The sequence below is a fragment of the Sapajus apella genome, unplaced genomic scaffold (genome assembly GCF_009761245.1).
Source record: "Sapajus apella isolate SASKATOON/1434 unplaced genomic scaffold, GSC_monkey_1.0 scaffold11, whole genome shotgun sequence".
NCBI classification, from domain to species: domain Eukaryota; kingdom Metazoa; phylum Chordata; class Mammalia; order Primates; family Cebidae; genus Sapajus; species Sapajus apella.
Window position 1 is genome coordinate 34,007,954 of NW_022436951.1, and position 15,163 is coordinate 34,023,116.

Genomic DNA, 15,163 nt, shown 5'->3' on the forward strand with positions numbered 1-15,163 from the left:
ATTTGTGTGTGTGTGTGTGTGTGTGTGTGTGTGTGTGTGTGTGTGTGTGTGTGTGTGAGATGGAGTTTCACTCTTGTTGCTCATGCTGGAGTGCAATGTGCAATGGTGCCATCTCGGTTGACCACAACCTTTGCCTCAGCCTCAGCCTCGCGAATAGCTGGGATTACAGGCATGCACCATTTTCTCAATTTTTAGCTATAAAAATATGTTTAGTATATACAGAGGTGTCATAATGTAAAGAAATATGTAGGAAGGTACTTGTGCACCATGTTTTTTTTTTTTTTTTTTTTTCTTATGGGAACAGTGGCAGGTCAGTTGCCCTATTTCTATCAAAAGTCAAAAGTTTTATGAGCAATTTAAAGAAATGTCTTTCCCTCCCTCCCCTCTCTAGTTGAAACTAAAGTTAGTATCATAAAATCCAGGCATTCCTCACCTTTTAAACATTGGTGCATCAACTGTTTTCTATTTTTTTCTACTCACAGTGAGATAAATTACACAGGTATATCTGGAATTAAATGCTCCAAGTTCTGATGATAAACAGTTTTCCCGACTCACTTCTTCAAAAGTATTCTCAAAAATAAGGCCCAGTTTCCCCCAGGAACACTCCACATGCTAACACGTGTATTAAAATTTCCTGAGTAGTCAGTATGCTTTACTTATTTATGCACATTTATATATATTTCCTAAAGTAAAATTATTTTAATCAATTTTTATCTTCAATTTTATTTTGGCTCTTTAACAACTGAGCTTTAAAACTTTTATCTTGAATTTCCTCTTTCCTAATTAGAAGAACATTTCCTTTTCCCTTAGCGAACAAAGATATACAGGAAAATGTTACTTTCTTGTGTACCTATAATACAACTGCTTTTTCAGGTCTGTGCAAACGTAATTATTGTTTTTGCTGTTTAAAATAATGTCAGAAATCGCAACTACGTTTGCATCAACCTAATAAGACTGTCAAAAGGCCTTCAGCTCAGCTTTGCCTGTTGGGACAATGGAGGAATACGGTAATTGAGAGGAAAGTCTAACATTTCTCTTTGGTTTAAAAAAAATTTAACTCAAAGAGAAAAGAAAGAACAGCTGGAGTATGTACACAGGTTATTCTTACACTGAAAAGCTCAGAGAAATGTACTCTCATTATACTAAAATATGCCTGATTGATTGATTTTCATATTGTTAATAGCTTTAAACATGCTCTATCAAGGAATCCTTCTCTGAAACTAAGAATGCATCCCTCCTTCAAAATGAAACTTTAACTTTGACACTGCTTTATTTATTGATTTGTTTCATTCAACATATTCACACAAGTAACAAATCTTATATTTGTCTTTATAAAACCATATATATATATGCCCTTTATAAAACCCATGTGTGTGTGTGTGTGTGTGTCTGTGTGTCTGTGTGTGTTTGTGTGTATGCATGCCCTTCCTCTCTCTCTTACAAACACCACCATATTCATCAAATCATTTAGTATCTCTCTCTTAGATAGTAACAATGTCTCAATGTCTTCTCAACTTGCACATATAAAACTGGTCAGGAACATTTCATCACCAGAGCCACTCATTCTTAATGTTAAGGGGGAAAAAAATAATATTTTTGAACACTGTTTCCTTGGTCTGCATTCAGGGGTCTTCCCTGGTTCCAGCTTCAACGCATCCCTGACATTTAGTTATGCCTACACCCCTTTAAATTGCAATCTTACTATTTGGAATTTGGAATTTACAACCATTCCTCTGATTATGCATGAAACCTCCACATTAAATTTGGCTTATGTTTGTTTCATGAGCTCTTTTACCTGATGAGTCACCTGTCTGTTAGCTCAGACTCCACACTGAATCATAGCCAGACCCTGAATTTCACAGGCTTCTTGGCCAACAGAAGATGATATGCCAGTCTCTGCAAACAAGTCCTCACTGCTTAACTCTGACAATGCCCAGAGTTTTGTGACCTTCTTGATTTCTTAAAAAACAGTGTTGGAATTCTTCCTTAGTATAGCATTAAAACAATTATTTTAATTTCTTTATTATTTCCTTCCCTCCTCCTAAGCAATGGCTTTGCTCTATGGTTAGTATTAATATTTCTACCTTCCATCCATCTCTAAAACATTCCAAGGTGCTCAAGATGCCTCACCCTATTGATGCCTTCAATGTAAAATTCTACCTTTTATCAGGGAGTTTTTTTCTGAATTGAGGTAAAAGGAATTTTTACTTTCCATAATTTGTGGTCAGGAAGCTACACTCCCCAAATTACTTTTCTTTATTATTAGCTATTATTTGTCCTTATTTTGTACTCTAGAAATATATGTCGTTTGGCATGTAAAAGACACAGAGAACAACTTGGTTAATATAGATTTTTGGCCTGTGCACCCTGGGCTTGTGTGCATAATCTTGTGTACACCACAGGCTCTGAACACCAACAATCAGGAGATATTTGCAATTCCTTCTGCAGAGTGCCTGCAGGGTTAAGCCTTCGCTGACAGTGATGGCGTTAAAGGTCACTGACTTAGCCCAGAAGATAGGAACCTTTGCTTCTTATTTCTAAAGGAGGATGCTCCGGGAAGGAACAGGAAGAAAAAGTTATTCTACTGTTTACTAATCTATACTTAGTACCTAAACTATAAAATTCAAGTCACTCTTTAGACCACTAAATATACCTCATGGAATTTTGCCATATTTAGACATATCCACTACATGATAAAGGCACTAAACTGGAGAATCTCTTTATCTTATTGCATTTCACTTTTCACATTAGAATTTTAGTAAAAATGCATTTTCCACTTGAAATACGAAGGGATGCAAATAAAACAGACTAGCTGTAGAAATAAACAGATTTTTGGATATGTGTCTGAAAGCCAGAAATATAGGAGTACACTTAGAAGTGTGTTTGAAAATTGTTAAATAGGATGATTACTCGAAGACAGAAATTTAATTCCTATTGAAAAACTGTTAGGATTTTTTCAAAGGTTTTCTGACAGCATTCTGAGGAGTTTAAGAATACATTTAGAAATATATAACAACCTAAATACAAGTTAGGCATCCATACTCTAAAAATACAAAATCTGAAATGATTCAAAATTGAAAACTTTTAAGCACCAGCATCACATCACAAAGCATAAAATTCCACACCTAATCTCATGTTCACAAACTTTTGTTTCATGTACAAAATTATTTTAAAATATTGCATAAAATTATCTTCAGACTATGTGTATAAGGTATATTTGAAACATAAATAAATTTATTGTTTAGAGTTCAGTCCTATACCCAAGATAGCTCATTGTTACATACATGCAAATATTCCAAAACCCCCAAAATCTGAAATCTGAAATATTTTTGGTCCTAAACATTCCAGATAAGAGATAATCAATCTTTCACACACAAGATGGGTCTTTTGTCAAAAATATCATGGTTTACTTTTTCTTTAAACCATAGAATTATGTTATATATGTATGTATGTATCTATCTATCTACCTGGATTGGGGGGTGGGAGAGAATATTTGCTGATTTAATAGTTCTAATCTCATTTACTTTTAAATCTTTTTTGTTTTTTTAGACAGAATTATGCTCTGTCCCCAGGCCGGAATGCAGTGGCAATCTTGGCACACTGCAACCTCCCTGTCCCATGTTCAAGCGATTCTCCTGCCTCAGCCTCCTGAGTAGCTGGGATTACAGACAGGCACCACCACACCTGGCTATTTTTTTGTATTTTTGGTACAGACAGGGTTTCACTATGTTGGCCAGGCTGGTCTCAAACTCCTGACCTCAAGAGATCCTCCTGCCTCAGCCTTCCAAAGTTCTAGGATTATAAGTGTGAGCCACCACACCCCGGCCCCACCTTACTTTTTATTGTGTATGTATAGAAGATCCATGCTTCATATAATTTCTTTGTTGTTTTTTGTTGTTGTTGTTTTTTGAGACAGAGTCTTACTCTATCACCCAGGCTGGAGTGCAGTGGCATGATCTCAGCTCACTGCGACCTCTGCCTTCCAGATTCAATCAATTCCTGCGCCTCAGCCTCCCAAGTAGCTGGAATTACAGGTGTGTACCACAATGCCCGGCTAATTTTTGTATTTTTTGTAGAGAGAGGGTTTTTTCATGTTGGCCAGGCTGGTCTCAAACTCCTGACCTCAGGTGATCTGCCCACTTCAGTCTCCCAAAGTATTGGAATTATAACCGTTAGCCACCATGCCTAGCTCATATAATGTTTTTTTTCTGTGTATTCCCAATGTTTGTGTGCCTATGTGAAGGGTTCTATCTGTTTCTCCTTCAGCAAAGATTCATCATGCATTGTGAGTTTAGTGTTTCCTTCATTGTCTCTAGTGTATCCCATTATCTGTGCACACATAGCACGGCCAGTGTCACATCTGCTCCCTGTATGGTGTGACTGCTCCTAAAACAAGAAGCCCCTCTACGCAGATCATGCTCGCGTGTTTGCTGCAGAGCTGGAGAGTGGAAAAATGGACATGGTGAGGAGCCTGCTCCTTACCTTCAGCCCACGTTCCAGAGCTAGGAGTCTGGAATCAGCACACACTAACACTAAAAGTTATTTTGTAGATATTAAAAGTTCTTTGTTTAAAAAATATTTATTGACATATGATTGACATATAAAAAGTTGTACATACCTAATATATAAAACTTGGAGTGTTTGGATGTAAATATACACCTATGAAACCATCACCAGAATAAATACCATAAACAGCATCACTTCAAAAGTTTTCACCTGCCCTCTTTGTCTCTTATCATTATATTTTACGATGAGAACACTTAACATGATATCTTAAATATTCTGGAAACACCAAATGGTTTGCAAATACAAATGCAGGTACTAGATGCTCTGCATACACAAAGTAAACTGCAAACACTAAGTTCTCTACAAACATTACTGCCCTGCATACACAATGCTCTGCAAACACCATATGCCCTGAATACACTAGATGAATAAACTAGGTGCTATGAGTCAGGTGAATTCTTCTTTTTAATGAGAATTTCTGGAGGAAATCTTGGAAGTCAGAGGAACCTATTGGCTTTCTGAATTAAGTGTTAGCCTATGGATGACCTAGCACAGAAATTCCACAGTTCTAATATTGAATCTCTGACAAAAACTTTAGATTGCTTAATTCTGGTCACTATATTTGGTTTAGGAAAATGGAAGGAGCTCTCCACACTGACTCCACACAAAGGTACAGAATGTGGAATGATCCTGACACGCTGTGTGGACCAGGTAATTCTATGAAGTAAGAGAGAGTTGGTACCAATTCAGATGGAGTAAATCCCAAATTATGGCTTTGTTTTGCTATTGCCTTTGCAGGTCATATTTCTTTTAACACTGTAAACTGTCACACCAAGTTCCACTTGAGCAAGCTCTTTTCAAAAGGCCCGCTGTTGCTCCTCCTGCTTCTTCTGTAAGAATGACTGAACATTGATGTGTGCCAAGCATTTCCTTAACTGGCCTTCTCCTGGAGCTGGCTCCACAGAGCGGATGCAGAGAGACATTGGCAAATGTTTGGTGGAGAAGCTCAGCACAAGAAGGTCTGGCTCGGTCTCTTCCTAGCTCATCTTTCCAGTTGACCTTTGCAGCATTTCCATCCTTTGGTTTGCGAGGCCAAGCGATGATTCTGTGCTGCTGCAAAGCTGCTTTTGTGGGATGAAAACCACACACCCCAGATAGCCTTGGGAAATTCAGAGAAACAAAGAGAATTTTGAGGTGCTTTGTCCAATACTACCCCAGACCCAAGGAGATATCTGTTATTAGGAATTGCAGTTACATTTCTTTCTCTTCACACTGGGGGAAGATATTGTGGTAACTATTATATACTCTATTACTGACTATGGAGATAGTTCTTTCCTGGTCTGCCTAAACTAACCATAGACCAAGAACTATCGTAGTCTCTCTCTCTCTCTCTCTCTCTCTATATATATATATATATATATGCACACACACATACATGTATGTACATAAATGTATATACACATACATATATATGTAATATAGTTATTAACTTTTCACATGCTCAAGTTTAAAACTTTAAAAACATAGATATGAAGGTAATTTATGGTAATTACCATAAACCTCTACATGTTCTGGTGCAAAAAATAATCAAATGTGTTAGCTTTATTCTTTGCAAAAGCATGTCACTTTCTATACTGTGGCTTGGTGTCTGACAAACGGAGTCTACGGCCTCATGAACAATTACCTCATCTGTTGGGAAACTACAGGAATGACATGAACAGAACAGATCTTCTTGACCTTTAGTTTCTAAGAGCTTTTCAGTACCAAGAAAGCTGAAAGCATGCTGCATCATGCATTTTCAGTGCTTACTGCCGTTAATAATTGCATCCATAAAATTTTAATATAACAAAAATTATATTAAGAAAGAATATAACATATCTCAAATGCAGACATGCATATGTTTTATTTTGATTATAAATGCAACTGATTAAGCTCTCCTTCAAAATGGTAATACATTTGTTGTTTAATTCATGTTTGTATTAATTGACTTAAAGCTTATGGAATAAATACAAGAACAGTTTTTTCATTCAGGAAAACTTTATATTTTCTCTAATGAGGCTGCTCTAGTTGAGGTTTTAGGGTACTTTTCCCCAACTACCTTCATGAAAGTTTACTTTACAGCAGTGTTATTGCTGCATAGTCAGCCTATTTCCTTACAGGAGAAGCAAGAATAGAAATGTACTTTTTCACATAGCTTTTCTTATTTACTTCAGCTCCTGTCTTGCGGGCTTAGGCCCACTGAGAATGTGAACAGGTTAAATAATGCACTGAAGTTCTTTGGATTGCTTAGAAAAATGTATCATCTCAATTAAATGCCTAAGATTATTATTTAAAAAGAAAATTTATATATATTTGTTAACATGATAGATATACATATTTTAGCTGCAGTTTACAAATCTTCAGCCACAAAGCATGTTTGCTTTGAAAGGGACCTTTTATCTAGAAATTATCTAAAAGTATTAGTCATTTATTATTTTGGAGTCATGTATTTGATATTTTGCTTGACAATATCAAATTGTATGACAAGCCAGGTGCTGTTTCTGATCTCAGTCTCCTCATCTGCGAAAGGGGTGATGGTACTTCCCTACCAAAGCCAGTATAAGTCTCAAAGTCAGTGACGTGCGTGAGGTTCTGGCAGAAATTCTCACATTCAGAGCTCATCGATGTGAGTTTCTTTTCCTGTTCTCATTACTTCAGTTTTGAGTGAAACACCTGACTCACCTAAACCCTAGGATTTTCATATAATATGATCAAGTCCGCTCAACTAACAATGACAGGAACACTAAGGAATTGTCAATAGCTAGGAAACAAATTGAAGATAAGCTCATATAGAACATAAATTCTTATATTATTACACAAATGTTGCAAATTAATTGTTGAAAAATACAATACATGAAAGGAAGAAAAATCCTGGACATTTATGCTGGGTAATTGAATTTTTTCCCTGCATGCTGTAAAGTTGAAGCCTCTTTCAAAAGTTTAGCAACATGCTAAACCATAGAAGTGAATGCTGGGTCAGACACATCAAAGTATTCTATACACATAAATAGTGCTGGTATATTAGAAACAATATCCTCTGTTGCAATCGCACATAAAAGGCAATATAGTTTGTCAAAAGCTATGTTCAAAGATATCAACATGGAACATAGAATAAATATGCATCTTCTTGATCAGAACAATTGACCACATACGACTCCTAATGATCAAACTGAAAGACTTCGAAACCAACTCCTGCTGGCAAAGGGATTCTGTGAAGATTCCAAAGTGATACAATGAACTGTGTATCATTTAGTGTCAAATAACGTCACTGAGGATGCAAGATGGTAGTTTTCCTACTGTTAACATAAACCCTAATGTGCTTCTAGAAATCTGTTTTACTCCAACTGGATATATCACAGCAAATGTGATGAAGTTAGTCATCCAAATAAAAACCTAAAAAAAGTCAGTCATTTATTGAGAAAGACAGTTGAACATCAGTGGCTTCACAGCGAGTATAACATGAGAGGATTCGTGGGGTAGTGAGATCCAGTGAGATGAGAGGATTCTTGGGGCAGCCCCAAATATTCAGATGTGCCTGGGAGAGAAGACTTACTCCAATCCTTATCCTTCCAAAACCACTGTGTACAGTCATGCAGATTGTAAACTGAATAATTCCAAGGGGTGTTAAAATGTCAGATAGATGTGAGTAGCACCCAAAAGATGGGCGATCTACCCTGGGTGCCACTCCAGCATGACCTGATTGCGTATAAACTTAATGAGTTCTTTAAAGCCTCAAAGACATAATCGAGTCCTAGCTTCCATTTTGAACTACATCCTGCATCGTTGGGGTAGGGATTGAGAGAAGCAACCCTGCCTCTTAGCTTAAGTCTCCCTTAAGGAGAGCCTGAGACACGGGGTTTGATCATATAGTTTATTAGGGAAGTGATTGCGTTGCAGCAGGTGGGAGGAATGAAGAGAGTGCGGCAGAGAAGGCGGCAAAGTCCACAGCAAGGCTCATTGTGTGGGTAGCAGTTTGATTCTCCTGGGACGGCTGAGACAGATGCTAATGCCTCCTGGAAGTGTCCATTTTCTACGGAATCCTTGTTGGCTGAGGGCTGACATTTTTTTCCGGGAGAGAGAGTGAGGCTTCAAATAAATCTGTGGAGGAAAACAAAAGAAAGTGAGGCATGTGCTTGAGTTGAACGCTGGAGCCTGAGCCTGAGCCTACAGCGATTGTCTTCCAGAGTGGCAGCTGAAATTCCAGGTGACTGGAATGTGCCAAGTTTTCTGTCAAGAATGTTTATTTGGTACAGCTACTGTCCAACCTGCAAGTCCATTCTGGCCAGTGAGACATGAGGGACTCCTATGAAATGTGTCCTTGTTTCTAAGAGAAATTCTCTTTCTTCCTCTGAGATGTGTTGGAATGTAAAGTTGGAGCTACTGCCCACTTACTGCCAGCCAAGGCAGGATGCTGGCTTTAGAAGAATGGAAACAGGAGCTGAGCAGAGAGGCAAAGCTGGGTCCCTCTGCCAGGAGCCACCTTTCCTCAGGACTGGTTGATATTAACATCAGAAGTCCACTATGATTTAAGCTACTTTGAGCCAAAATCACCCTCGTTGCTATGCCTACTCCCCTCTACTTGTCAGCCTCCTCCTCAGCATCACCTCTGTTCCCAGATGCTCAGGCTAGAGAAGAGGGAGGAGACACCCATGCTTTCTCCCTTCTTTTCCTCTATTATAAGGTTAATGTTTTGAGGAAACTTAGTCACATGCTAATTAGTATCTAATTTTGAAAGAAATGTTCTTCCTTTATGATTGCTTGTACGTGACAGCTGGTGGAGATGATCTAAAGATGTTTACGTGATAGATTTCCACTAATGCAACAAACGATGTAGATTTTCATCAAACAGCTCACAGTACAAACTCCTTAATTGTATAGTTGTTTAAAAATGCATTTACATTATGTCTCTATAAGAATGGAAATTCAAAATTTGCTTTCCGTATTTTGAAATATCTCAGGGAGGATCTTCCAAACATGAAGAAAAATGGTTGAGGTAAAATGCCAGATTTTGTAAAAAGAACCCTGAGAGTCTTGAGAAAGAAAATGTCAATACACATAATCATGTGGTACAGCAAATGGCCAGAAAACTATACATTTTCTAAAATGTAACATCGGAAGTTTTGCAATCAAGTATAGAAATGATGCATGACACGGATGGGAAGAAGAGAAGAATGATGGATTATAGGAATTAACCCATTATAAGTCTGCCTCTAGGGCATATAAATGATCACCTGCAGTCTCTAAGAATTACAATTGAAAGTTGAGGACTGGAGAATTTTCAAAAATATTTATTTATTGACAGGGTTTATGGTATAAGTTTCATTGACTTAAAATATATTTTCTATTTTTTATAATACTTTAAGCTTTGAGGTACCTGTGCAGAATGTGCAGGTTTGTTACATAGGCATACAGGCGTCATGGTGGTTTGCTGCATCCATTACCCCGTCATCTACATTAGATAGCTCTCCTAATGTTATCCCTCCCCTAGCCTCCCACCCGCCCTGCTATCCTTCCCCTAGACCCACCAACCCCCAACAGGCCCTGGTGTGTGATGTTCCCCTCCCTGTGTCCATGTATTCCCATTGTTCATGTGCCTAGAATAATTCAAATATATGAATTGCAAAGTTGAGTTACTTTCAAATGTAACAGAGGCTTCCTTTGTAAAAAGTTCTGTATACGTGTATTTAACAAATTTTAGGATAAAACATTCACCGATGACAACAACTGAAATTCCCAAATTTTACTTAAGGAAACAGCACAATAGTCCTCTAAGTCATAAGTGTTTCAGCTAAATGGCTGTGAGCTTTAAATTTTGTTTTTTAGGTTCATGTGATATGAAGCAACACATGTAACAAACAGTCCCTCTCTTTATCGATGACAGATTGTTAACCATTATAAAATGAGTATTTAAATTCATCAAAATTAAAACCTTGATTTAAGTTAAGCAACACAAAGAATCCTCTTTTCCAAATGTGCCTACTAAATGTACCTGAAGTGAACTCCACTACTTCACTGTGGCCCTTCTGACAGTTCTGGGTTAATTATGGATCACTCGGGGAACAATTCATGAGCAGTTTGTTCATTTTATGTCCCCTCCAAATTGAACACTTATTTTTGGACAAGTTTTGAAGTTCAACTTGTTCACTTATGACTGAATCAGATACTTGTTACTGTGATTAAAAGGCCAAGTTCTCCTGGAGAGAGAGGTAATGCTAGTTTATACTTTTTAAAATGTATTCATTGATTCATTTTTCCAATATTCCTTTTCTCTGCCTGATTTTGTTTTCATTAAATTTTCCCTTTCTGTCTTTTTTAAGTAGAAAGATTTAAGAGAAAGGAAAGTGAAGAAAGGTCTCCACTTGAGATTTTTCTTTTTTTCTAATATAAGCATGTTATCTCACTCTGTTTGTGCTGCTGTATCAAAATACCTGAGACTGGGTAATTTATCAATACATAGAAATGTATTTCTACACTTCTGGAAGCTGGAAAGTCCAAGATCTAGGCACCAGCAAATTGAGCATCTGGTATGGGCTGCTCTTTGCTTTCAAGATGGCACCTTGTTGCTGCATTGTCACATGACAGAACAGATGGTCTCAAACCCCTGAGCTCAAGTGACCTGCTCACCTCAGCCTCCCACAGTGCTAGAATTATAAGCATGAGTCACAGAGCCCAACCTCTGTTATCTTAAATACATAAGAACATTTGATAGCTCTTTTAGTAGGTTCTATCTTATCCATTGATTCTGTTTGTTTTTCCTATTAATTGATATTTTTCTGGTTATTGGTTATGTTTTCTTCTTTGACTACAAGGAAAAATTATCAGACGCATGTCATTGTGAGATTTACCCTTATTGGGTGCTAGATGTTTTGTGTTCTATTAAATATTATTGGGCTTGTTCTGGAACAAAATTATTTATCCTAGATTTGAATGGCTAAATCATTTGCTGGAGCTTCTTCTCCTGGCTGATCTATGGGACAGCTGACTCCTGGACTGTGGGCATTTCGTGGGGTTAGTCACACTTCAATCTCTGTTTTTTTGTTTTTGCTTTTTTTTAAATTTCTGTTTGTTACACACTCTGAACTTAGAATCAGTTTCATCTTTTTGAAGCTTGGCTTTAAGTTTTTTTAAGACAACCTGAGAGCAGCCTTTATAGCAGGCCAATTTATTCTTACCTCTAAGGCAACACCCATCTAGTATTCTAAGTATTGCGTCGTATGCCATAAATTTCATAAGGTCTTTCCACTCTGTCCAGTTGGAACAAAAATTATTTCACCCCTGTGTGAATTCCTGGAGTTGTTCGGCCTATGCCTTTCCAGTTGCTTCTTCCCCACCCTTGGTTGGTTCCTATCTTGCATATGCAACCAGTAGTCACCTAAAAATTTGAAGATACCTCTGTGGAGCTCTCTGGAGCTTTCTCATTTTGAATCTTCTTTCTCTTTGGCAGACGCAAGATAGATTCCTTGGCCTTTCAAACGCTTATTATCTCTGTGTCTTTATCTCAGTAAGATAGCTGGTTTCAGTTTGGGTTCCTCCCCACTCCTCCATGGACTGGAAGATGCCTTGAGGTACTAAGCAGGTGCAAATGTAGAGCTCACCCAGATTGTGTTCCACCTCTCAAGTATCATAGTCCTGTGCTGTGTATTATACAGAGTTGAAAATCATTATTTCCTATGTCTTATTTAGCACTGTAGTTGCTTAAGGTAGGAAGATATATTAGTTTGCTAGCATTGCCATAACAAAATAACACAGACTGAGTGGCCGAAACAACAGATATTTTTTTGTTAGAGTTATGGAAGCTGGGAAGTCCTAGATCAAAGAACCAGCTGATATAGTGTCTGGTGAGGGTCTGCTTCCTGGTTCATAGATAACATCTTCTCATTGCATCCTCACATGGTGAACAGTGCAAGCAAAGTTTCTGGAGTTCCTTTAATATGGGCACTAATCCCATTCATGAGCATCCCACCCTTATAACTTAACTACCTTACTACCTTACAAAGCCACCTCTAATATCATCAAATTAAGGGTTAGGATTTCAATGTGTGAATTCTGGGAGACACACATACATTTGGCCTATAATATCTCCAAATGTTTTCTTTTCTTTTTGATACAGAAGTCAAGATTGTAGCAAGTTAGGTAAATATGTATTTAATAAAAACTATTAAATTTCTAAAGGAAATGGTAGAGCATTAGGTGAAAAACTAGACAATCCAATCATTAACAAAAAACATTGGAAAACACTATATTGTCCTAAGGGCTACATGCCTTATAGCCATAAAGGAAACATAAAACCTCATTAGAAGTTGCTGATCTATGGTTTTTTATATATATGTTGTGTATATATATGTTTTTCATCCCACTTTAGGTTCTGGGGTACATGTGCGGGTACATGTGCAGATCATGCAGGATTGTTGCATAGGTACATACATGGCAATGTGGTTTGCTGCCTCCATCACCCCATCACCTATATCTAGCATTTCTCCCCATGTTATCCCTCCCCAACCTCCCTACCCCCTACTGCCCCTCCCCTATTCCCCCCCAACAGATCCCAGTGTGGGATGCTCCCTTTCCTGTGTCCATGTGTTCTCATTGTTCAACACTCACTTGTGAGTGAGAACATGCAGTGTTTGATTTTCTGTTCTTGTGTCAGTTTGCTGAGAATGATGGTTTCCAGATTCATCGGTATCCCTACAAAGGACACAAACTCAACGTTTTTTATGGCTGCATAGTATTCCATGGGGTATATGTGCCACATTTTCCTTGTCCAGTCTATCATTGATGGGCATTTGGGTTGGTTCCGAGTCTTTGCTATTGTAAACAGTGCTGCAATGAACATCCGTGTGCATGTGTCCTTATAGTAGAACGATTTATAATCCCTTGGAAATATACCCAGTAATGGGATTGCTGGGTCAAATGGAATTTCTATTTCTAGGTGCTTAAGGAATCGCCACACTGTCTTCCACAATGGTTGCACTAATTTACGCTCCCACCAACAGTGCAAAAGTCTTCCTGTTTCTCCATGTCTCTCCAGCATCTGTTGTCTCGAGATTTTTTGATGATCACCATTCTAACTGGCGTGAGAAGGTGTCTGCCATTTTAACTGGCATGAAATGTTATCTGTTTTGATTTACATATCTCTAATGACCAGTGATGATGAGCATTTTTTCAAATGTTTGTTGGCATCATATATGTCTTCTTTTTGTATTCTGTGGTTTTTAAAAATTCTATAAGAGATTAACCACAGACTTTCAGTTTTTATTTCTTCTTTAGGCAGTAGATCAACTGTTTTAATGAGATAAGACTAAAAGAATTGATCCGCTGCCTAAAGAAAGACTAAAAACTGAAAGTCTGTGGTGCAAATCTGAGCAGGACTAGGTGTCATCTTTGTCTCTACAAGAGGCTTGTGCCAAAGAAGAATGCTCTTCTTTTGGCACAACATTTAAAATCCATAAAGAGGTTCAGATAATGAAAAATTAATAAAAATAATGAATTTGTAAAACAACTTCATATCTATAATCAAGGACTCTACAGAGAGCCTGGGCTGGGGTTTCTTCTCCCGGCTGATCCCTGGAGGAGTTGGCTTCTGCGTCATGGGTATTTCATGGGGTTATTAATGCTCCCCTGGTCTGTTGAAAATTTCTGTCACACACTGTATACCACCCAGAGTCTTAAATCCTTCTTTGTAGCTTCTCACATAACAAATATAAAGATCATGACTTAAAACCAAAATTCTCAACAAATGGGAGGACCTCTCTTAAGGCACAATCATAATGCATTGACTCTTGGCAACATCACTACCTTTAACATTGTGAAAACCTGGACAGAACATTTTAGAGGGTGAGGCTGAAGAGTTATAGTTTATGGAATGATTCTGAATTTTTATCTTCTGTACATTTTTTAAGTGCCCCACTCTTTCCTCTCTGAAAACTTCCAGTTGACCCCAGTTAAAGCTAATTTACAGAACTAAATGCAATACTCTCAAGAAAATGTTAAGTCACCTCTTGTCCTTTTGTTCTTGGTCATGCCAGCACGTAAATTGTTTTGCTGGCAGATCACATTTCAGAATATTTTATTTTCTAAAACCTTATACAAAACTCTTCTCCTGCTTAATTACTTCAAGGTAGTTTCTTTGGAGATTGTGTCTCCTGGTGTGCATCAGTCAGTATAAGGGTATTTTTGTTCATTCAGATTTTGATTACCTAAACAGAGGTGATATTTTTTCAACTTTATTTTAGGTTCGGGGGTACATGTGCAAGTTTGTTACATGGGTAAGTTGCACATCACTGGTGTTTGGTGTATAGATGATTTCGTCAGCCAGGTTGTGAGCATAGTACCTGATAGGTACTTTTTCAACCATTACCCTTTTCCCTCCCTTCTCCCTCAAGTGGACTCTTAATAATTAGCGCCCATATTAAAGACACAGTGACTATTGCTTCCATCTTTGTATTCACATGCACTCAATGTTTAGCTCCCACTTATAAGTAAGAACATGTGGTATTCTGTTTCCTGCTCCTGCACTAACTTGCTTCGGATAATGTCCTCCAGCTGCATCCATCTTGCAGCAAAGGACATGATTTTTTTTTTTTAATGGCTGCATAGTATACCATGGTATACATTTACT